At 45.7% G+C, this 9488-nt stretch overlaps 1 non-coding gene across 1 annotated transcript; it reads right to left on the bottom strand.

The window, feature by feature from the left end:
* Nucleotides 1-847: 847 nt before the first annotated feature.
* LOC117725015 (small nucleolar RNA SNORA48) lies at nt 848-990 on the bottom strand. The gene has a single exon (XR_004608882.1). It is a non-coding gene; the product is annotated as a small nucleolar RNA SNORA48 (small nucleolar RNA).
* Nucleotides 991-9488: the final 8498 nt, after the last annotated feature.

Genomic DNA, 9488 nt, shown 5'->3' with positions numbered 1-9488 from the left:
CCTTGAAGGTATTACTAGTCTATCAATGTTAAAGCCTAGGTAAAATATCATGGCCTAGATGGAATGGTAAGGTCTAGTGGAATGTTAAGGCCTAAGTAACAGTTAGCTGGCTAGCCTGCCATTTTGTGCTGTTATATTATAAGGAAATTTTCTCAATGTTTCTGCTGTTGCTAGGAAACTTTCTCGTGTCAAAGTTCATTATGTATTCTGTTATGTCCTGTGCCCTTGGAAACCAATCATGATCAAAGTCAGTAGAACTGTTTTGTATAGTTACCAACAATAAGCCTGGACCTGAACCAACTACCCAGCAGGCCTTCCAATACCTGTGTATAAGCTTTTATGGTATTTGCTTTTATAAGCTGTCCCTGGGATAGACCCTAGCATACGAGAGACATCTGCACCAATAAACAAAACTACATGGAATAAGACTTCCATTATGAGTAGGGGTTGAGTGAAGTTTAAGTTCCCAAGACCTCTCTGGGAACTGACATCATACTTGGCAGAAAGAGACATGTATATGGGTAACTGACATATGTGTATATAGCTAGTCACAGCATGTCAAAAATTAACTGACAGGGTGTGTGTGTTAGAGTGTGTGTGTGTGTGTGTGTGTGGTGTGAATCCAGAGGGCTCTGGCGGTGGCTGGAAGCACAATCCATGGGGACCGCAGAGCGATATAGCTAAATTTACCACTACACACTCTGTAGACCAGATCACAGATATCTTCCTGCCTCTGCCTCCTAAGATTAAAGGGATTTAAAGCATGTGCCATCACCACCTGGCTAGTCATAGGGTTTCCTTCCTTCCTTCTTTCCTTCCTTCCTTCTTTTATTTAGTTATTTTTAATTAATCCGTCCTAGACAGAAAACACCTTTGGCCACCAAACCAGGCATCAAGCTAGGATGAACAAAGGACGGTCATCTGCTCTGCCCCTGACTGATACAATACCACCACCATCAATAAGGTGTCTCTTTGCCCATTGCAGTGGGGGTGGGGGTGGGGGTGTGCACAGAACTTCTCCACGGCCAGGGGACGGTCATTATACCACTTTACTGCCCTTGGAGAAGTTCCAATTGTTCCGTAAAGGAAAGAGGAGAACCAGGGCCCCGAAGGGCAGGAGAGCACAAGGGGACTTGCCCACGGGGCCCTTCGAGTCTTCAGAACTTAGCATGACGCAGGCGCAAACGTCGAAATATCCTTTTCTGAGATCCTACATAGGTCTAAAGCAACTATGAACAACAAAATGGCGGCGCCCCGATTTACACCCAACAGAAAGCAGCTTGAGGGGAGAATGGGTTTGTTTAGCTCTCAGCTCCAGTCAGTTACTACTACAAGGGAAATTGAGACAGCGGGAGTCCAAAGCGGTTTGGCACATCCCATCCACCACAGCCGAGAGCCCAGAGAGTAGGAATGCGTGCACGTCTAACATTCAGCTAGCTCGATCCTACACAGCCCCAGGCGCCAAACGGAGCAATGGTGCCACACAGTTTCAGGCCGAATTCTTCCACATCGGTTAAAGCAACAAAGACCATGCCCCACAGACAGTTCCACACGCCAACCATTCCAAACAATTCCTCATTGAGATTCTCTTCCCAGACGATTCTAGGTTAGATGACACCAAGGATCACACCAAGTTCCTGAGGCCATAAATCAGAATCAGACTGTAGATGATTCCCTGTGTAAGGAGGCACCAGCTGGGTTTTGCCCAGGGAAAAACCTTCCTGACTGTGACACATTTGGAGCTTACAGAGCTCAGAGGGTGTGTGACAGTCAGGCGCCAACCATGTCCTGGTCATGTCCCCCACTCCCCAAGGCTGAGTGCAAATGACGGGCTACACTAACAGAATTGCGGGTGCTCTGTTTGTCAGAACGCTGACGTATCTGATAAGAGTGGCAGGAAATGAGATAGGAGAACTAGTCACAGATAAGGGAATGGAAGATTCTGGAAGAGATAGTGAATACTTCAGATCTCACCCAAGTGAGAGAAGAAATTACTTGTAGGATATCTGATCGATGAGAGGGGAACCACCTGATTTGCATTTTAGCGACTCCACTTGCTGCTAGTCCCCAAGTTAGGGCAATGGAGAACTCTGGTGGGCAGGGCTCTGCTGAGCAGCTTGGGGTGGAACTGAGGAGACAGGCTAGGGTGGGAGCCCCGGAAACACGGAGGGGAAGGCAGAAGCTGGATATGTGTGTGTGGAAGGTCAAACTCACCCAGATCTGCTAGTGGAATCGATTTGGGGTGGTGCATGGAAAAAAAACAAAAACAAAAAAAAAACAAAAACAAAACAAAAACAAAAAAACAAACAAACAAACAAAAAAAAAACCCACAGAAGTAAGAAGAAGCCTTCAAATTATATGCAAAAGCAGATGGGAAATGGTGTTGATATGACTGAGTTAGGGATTACCAGGGACGAATCTGAGTATTCTTGATGAGTATTTTTAAAGCACTTGGTTCTTGCGTAGCTGAATTATATACTGTGAATATATATGCTCATTTAAAGACCTTCCCCTGCTATTGGCCAGTGGCTTGCAGCTTCTCGGGTGCTGGAACTGAGTACGGTCTTGGTAACAATGGGCTGATATTTAGCTACCGCTGATTTCACAGTGTGATTTCTAAACGAAGCGGATCGTTTTCTAAAAGAATCAGAGCCAGCAAACTGAAAATAAGGACAGCCCTCATTTCAGCGAGCAAGTCACCTTATGGTTGTCTGGTTTAACGACTTGTGTCTGTCTAGGTAAAGGGACAATGTTCAAGCGTGTGACTAGCTCCAAAGAAACTTTTCCTTTGCAATAAAATGCAGTGAGCAACAGGATCGAAGGCTGGGGAAGGATCTTTAACCTTCATAGAGAAAGAAGAAAACGCTTCCCTTTCCAGCCACTCCTGTCTGTCCTGGGAACCTACGACGGACCAGTTTGTTTCCTTGGAAACAGGATGTATGTCTTACAAACAGATAACCCGCCTAGCGAGAGCCGTCCTCTTAAGGTGAATGAATCACTGTGCTTGTGACTTTCCCCGCATGCAAAGTCCCACCCTGGGAAGGGCAGTGTCAATCGGTCCTGAATTCTGATTGGAGAACTGGCTGGGAGGAGCTCTGACAGGCAGCCTCAGTCACAGGGGTCCTATCCCAGAGCTGTGATGTTTATGGAAATGTTTTCTGCACACACACACACACACACACACTTGCACTTGGGGCCAGTTTCATATCTGGCCACTAAATCTTGGCCTAACCTTTCACTCCCAAGAAGAATGATCAATACCTTTGGAAAGCCAAACCTTCGTTATCTCCAGCTTCCCACCAACACAACAGCCGTGCCTTACAAGCTGAACATGTTTGGAGGAAACACAGCCGTCCAGGAGCAACACTGGAAGTTCCTGGCTTCAAACATCAGTGGTCTCTGGGTACTGTGAAGGAGCCCATAAGAGGTGTTGTTTCTCCACAGAACCATATCACCAGGCCCCTTCGTCCTCTCTTGATTTTCCCCCCACTAAGAAAACAGCAACAGTCCACAGAGATTCTCCACAGGAGTATAAAGGAGAGAGCAATGAAGCACTTGCTTGTCTAGGGTGGGAGTGGTTAATAACCAAGTGCTATCTACTTGCTGAGGCCCCGCCACCTCTGCCTTGAGGTATTATAGTTCCACTGTGCCCTGGTTTTGCCCTTCCTGCTTTTCTTGCCTGTGGGTGAAAATCCCCTGTAAGGAAGGTGGAGCAGAGAGCACAGCACATATTATAGTGGGGGAGTCAGTAGCCTTGTAGCCTGTAGGGTCTCCCCATCCAGATGAAAGACTGAAGTGGGCACGAGAGCACAGTGCTTGGAACTGGATGCGTGAGAGACTGAGTGGTTCGGGTGCCGTGAAAAAGACACCTGCATGTATGGAGCTCACCAAGAGCACCGCTGGAAAGAGAAGCGCCCCAGGTACCAAGGGGACACGGGGGGTGCAGGGGGAGTACATCACTACATCGGGGATGACCCACCTCCACAGACACGTTGTTCTTTGAAAGAAAAGAACCAAGGAGTCGAGTGACCCTAAGCTATTTGAGGTATTCGAAGAATATGGAGCAAGCAGCCACGGTTTATCCTCAGCATATCCCCAGCAATGTCTTTCGGACAGACTCCTTTAAGCAAGTGAAGGATGCGTTGATACTTGAAAAATATACTTTGATTTTTAAAGATGAAGTAGAGTGTCTAGTTAGGGTTTTCCTGCCATGAACAGAGACCATGACTAAGGCAACTCTTTTTTTGTTTGTTTGTTTGTTTGTTTATTATATATGAGTACACTGTAGCTGTCTTCAGACACACCAGAAGAGGGTGTCAGATCTCAATACAGATGGTTGTGAGCCACCATGTGGTTGCTGGGATTTGAACTCATGGACCTCTGGAAGTGCAGTCAGTGCTCTTAACCACTGAGCCATCTCTCCAGCCCGACTAAGGCAACTCTTATAAGGACCACATTTAATTGGGGTTGGCTTACAGGTTCAGAGGTTCCGTCTATTATCATCAAGGTGGGAACATGGCAGCATCCAGGCAGGCATGGTGCAGAAGGAGCTGAGAGTTCTACACCTTCATCTGCAGGCTGCTAGGAGAATACTGGCTTCCAGGCAACTAAGACGAGGGTCTTAAAGCCCACACCCACAGTGACACATCTACTCCAACAAGGCTACACTTCCTAATAGTGCCACTCCCTGGGCCAAGCATAAACAAACCATCACATAAAGGAAGGTTCTTCCACTGTTACGGTATTCGTGGGTTTGCTTCGAAAAGATGATACTGCATTACAAAGAAGCAAATGCCCACAGCCCTTTTGTAGAAGAAAGGCCTCTGTAAAAACAATGAAGTAGAATTTAACCTAGAGAAGCCACTTGATTCGTTTGCAGCTCCTGAGTGCCCTCCTGTCCACTCATCCTCCTCAGATAAGGCAGTCTGTGGAAAGGCTACAATCTAGAAACCAACACAAAGCCCCATGACTAGAAGAGTTAAGCCCAGAGTATTGCACATTGTCTGAATGGGAGGGGGAAAAAAAAGAAATAAAAAAGAAAAAGAAAGGACATGACTGCTTCTAGGTTTGGTGGAGAAGAAAAAGTTTATTACAGAGATGTGGGAGAGCAGAGTCAGAGGTAGAAACATGTGGGAGAGCCCAGAGTGGTCATGACCCTGAGCGAAGTGGAGGGAGGGTAACCAGCTGAAGCACCCCAGAGGCCAAAGGTGAAAAAGGGGCAGGTAACCAAAATGTCTGGATTATACAGGGAGGAGCCTATGGGGGAAGGGCAGCCCAGCCTATGGGCTGGAGAGTTCAGGGTAAAGGGCAGGATATGACAGCCATATTCTGTAACTGGTAAGGACTGAGGGATGCTGGGAGGACCTTCTGGGCAGTCTGCTTTGATATGTTAAATAGCCACTCAGCCATTTATCCTGGGTTTAAAACTCAACATTGTCATGTGTCCTGGTTTGCTTTCTATTGTGATAAATACCATGACCAAAGTGTGGTGGTTTGAATACGCTTGGCCCAGGGAGTGGCGCTATTAGGAACTGTGGCCTTATTGGAGGAAGTGTGTCACTGTGGGGGTGGGCTTTAAGACCCTCCTTCTAACCACATGGGAGCCAGTCTTCTCATAGAGGCCTTCAGATGAAGATGTAGAACTCTCAGTTCCTCCTGCACACCATGCCTGCCTGGATGCTGCCATGTTCCCACCTTGATGATAATGGACTGAACCTCAGAACCTCTGAACCTGTAAGCCAGCCCCAATTAAATGTTGTCCTTATAAGAGTCGTCTTGGTTATGGTGTCTGTTCACAGCAATGCAACCCTAACAAAGACAAAAGGCAACTTGAGGAGGAAAGGGTTTATTTCAGCTCACATCATAGTCCGTCACTGAGGGAAGCCAAGGCAGGAACTCAAGGTAGTCACCTGGAGACAGGAACTGATGTAAAGGCTGAAGAGAAGAGCTCTGCTTACTGGCTTGCTCCCGCAGCTTGCTCAGTCTTTCTTATACTGCCCAGGATGGCATCACCCCCAGTGATCTGACCCCTCCTACATCAATCATTAATCAAGAACATGCCCCCACAGACTTGCCTGAGGACCAATCTCATGGTGGCATTTCCTCAGTGGAGGCTCCTTCTCTCAGATGATTCTAACCTGTGTCATCTTGACAAGACACTAACCCACACATCATTCTTCCAAGAAGACCATTGCTGTTTCAGCAAAACGTACTCAAAGCACACTAGGCACACGCTTATCCTATGGAGGCTAGAAGCCCAGCCCCCATGCAACCATCATGACAGATGGTAGGATCTTTCACAAGTAGGACCTAGAGGGAAGTGCTTAGGTCATGGGAACCCAACTCTTGGAACAGACTAATTCTGATCTCCTGGGAGTGGATTGGACCAGAGCAGAGAAGGTTATTATAGTGACTGAGCAAGACACCTGAATTCTCTTTTGCTTCCCATGTTCCACATGATCACTCTTTAGAAAGTTCCAACTGTTTGGTTTGGGACCCCAGGACAAGGGACTAAGGTACATATTTTACATATTAAGTTCTGCAAGTACTCCCAGCATCCCTCAGTCTCTACCTGGCATATGCTGCCCCTAACCTTGAGCTTTCTAGCCCAGGACTGGGCTGCTCTTTCCCTAGAGGCTCTCCCCTATATAATCCAGACATTTTGGCCTCTCTCTTCTTCTCCTTCTCTTCTCTCTCTGAGCATCTGCTTCAGAACTGGAAGCCTAATGAATAGTTTATACAGTTTCTACACAAGATGTTAGGGCTTGAAGCACAAAACAGCAGTGCTTGCTTAAAAATAAACATCTCCTCTGGGGGAAATACATGAGAAACACATGGGGTCAAATAATTATAACTATTGGACATTCTTCACAATGTTTGTAATTATACCTTCTGTGGTGGTTTGCATATGCCTGGCCCATGGGAGGTGGCACTATTAGGAAGAGGTGTAGACTTGTTGGATGAATTGTGTCACTGTGTAGGCAGGCTTCGAGGTTTCCTAGTGCTCGAGCTCGGCCCAGTGCAGAAGAGAGTCTTCTCAGCTGGCTTTGTATCAAGGTATAGAATTCTCTGATCCTCCAGCACCATGTCTGCCTGGATGCTGCCATGCTTCCTGCCATGATGATAATGGACTAAACCTCTGAAACTTTAAGTCAGCCCCAATTAAATATTTTCCTTTCTAAGAGTTGCCTTGGTCATGGTTTCTCTTTACAGCCATAAAACCCAAACTAAGATACCTTTCCTCATATAGATAGCAAAAGCAGAGAGAATATGACAAAGAATTAACATGAAACTCTGAGTTAGAGGAAGGGAATCTAGGGAAACTAACAAGAAGCATGTTGGAGCTCAAATACTATATTAGAGCCAAGCGGCTCTAACACCTAAACTGAACCTGGTGGGTCAGAAAAGAAGTTCAACAGCCATTTTGAGAGAGACTCAACAGTTTCTCCACAGGTGGAAAGCAGAATCTGTCAGAACTTGTCATTACTGAAGAGATCCATGCATAAGATGCATAGGATAACAAACATGCTAAGCTTAAAACTGAGGAGGATGGAAAATGAGTAGAAATCTGGGTAGAAGGCAAAAGAGATTTTTTAAAAGGTATTTATGGTAAGTATCCAGGTTTATGATAACAGCTGCCCGATAAAACCAAAGACCATGGGAAGGCACGTCTAGCCTTGGCTAGTGTATGTAAATGTAACTATTATTCACCAGATGTAATTGTCGTCTCAGAAGCTTACTGCTCAATAAGCTTACCCTTTATAGTTCTTTCTGAACTCTGGCTAGCTGGTTCAATTCAGCTGTTCTGGCTGATATGCCTCTCCAAGCTGACTGATTCAATCTGGCTTCTCTCAGCTTCTCACTGAATTGTTCTGCTTGGCCTCAAACTAACTTGGTAAGGCCTAGGTAAAATGAGAAGGCCTAGGAAACTGTTACCTGTCTAGTCTGCCATTTTGTGATGTTGCTAATGACATAAGAAAACTTTCTCATACATTGTTATTGCTGTTACTAAGAAACTTTCTCAGGTACAAGTTGATTGATTATTCTGTTATAGTCTGTGCTCTTGGAAACAAACCACAACAGAAGTCAGAACTGCTTTGTAGGGCTGGAGAGATGGCTCAGTGGTTAAGAGTACTGACTGCTCCTCCAGAGGCCCTGGGTTCAATTCCCAGCAACCACATGGTGGTTCACAACCATCTGTAATGGGATCCGATATCCTCTTCTGGTGTGTCTGAGGAGAGCACAGTGTTCTCACATACATAAAACAAATAAATAATTCTTTAAAAAAAAGATGGTTTGGATCCGGTAGCACTTCCTGAACCTATGTATTTGCCTATATAAACTGCCCCTGGGATGGACCCCAACATAAGAGAGACACCTGCACCTATTTAGAATAAGACTTCCATTTTGAGTAGGAACCAAGTAAAGTTTAAGTTCCCAAGACCTCCCTGGGAACTGACATCCTACTTGGCAGAAGGAGACATGTATGTGGGTAATTGACATCCTGGTTGGCAAGTTAAGACATGAATGTTAGACAAGGCAAGACCCCTGTCACAAATGAATATGCCAACCAATGGGAACAGGATAAATGTACAACAAAGACATGTCCCTAAGAAAATTCTCTATCCCTAAATCCTGATTGGTGAAGTAACTTGGTACAGATGTTTGTAGATCTTGGGTTTTAACTCAATGTTGTGGGTTCATCTCTCAAGTCTGGAACGTGGCCCTGATTGACCATTCTTGGGGTGTGGTGTTCAATAAACCATCCCTATTTGACTGAAATCTGTGTTTAAAATGAGTAGTGTACCAAACCCCAACACAGATCTTCTGACTCCTTCTAATTCTTTCACTTCAATTGGCTCTGCTGACCTGCACTGAACTGCATGAACTGCATGAACTCAAATCCACTGGAATGACTCCCAACTGACTGACTCTCGCCCCAAGCTGCTCTTAAATAGCCTCTCTGCCTGATGTTCTCCTGAGAGGTAGGTGTATCCTCTGACTCAATCTGTCAAATCTTTCTCCGATTCATCACTTTGTCTGCCCCTCAATTAGACCTCACTTTCAAACATGGTTGCTGCTTTTTTTTTTTTTTTTTTAAAGACAGGGTTTCTCTGTATAGTCCTGGCTGTCCTGGAACTCACTCTGTAGACCAGGCTGGCCTCAAACTCAGAAATCCGCCTGTCTCTGCCTCCCGAGTGCTGGGATTAAAGGCATGTGCCACCACCACCCGGCCGGTTGCTTCTTTCTACCAACTAATTTTACATTAAAGTGTATATAAAGGGTATGTCTGTATTCCAAATGGATCACACAGACCTAGATCTTTGGATATGATCCCTTGCTAGAGAAGCCATGTTGCTGGATCAAATTTCCCCTACAAATATGTGATCTGCAATATGGAGCCTGTAGCTGACTGCTCTGTGGTCTCCAACATCAGATCCCCTCTCCAGTGGCCATCCCACAGGGACTGACTCGACAACTCAAACAGA

This window comes from Arvicanthis niloticus, chromosome 20 (genome assembly GCF_011762505.2).
Source record: "Arvicanthis niloticus isolate mArvNil1 chromosome 20, mArvNil1.pat.X, whole genome shotgun sequence".
NCBI lineage: Eukaryota > Metazoa > Chordata > Mammalia > Rodentia > Muridae > Arvicanthis > Arvicanthis niloticus.
The sequence above is the reverse complement of the archived record's forward strand: the minus strand, read 5'-3'. Positions and strand labels throughout refer to the sequence as shown.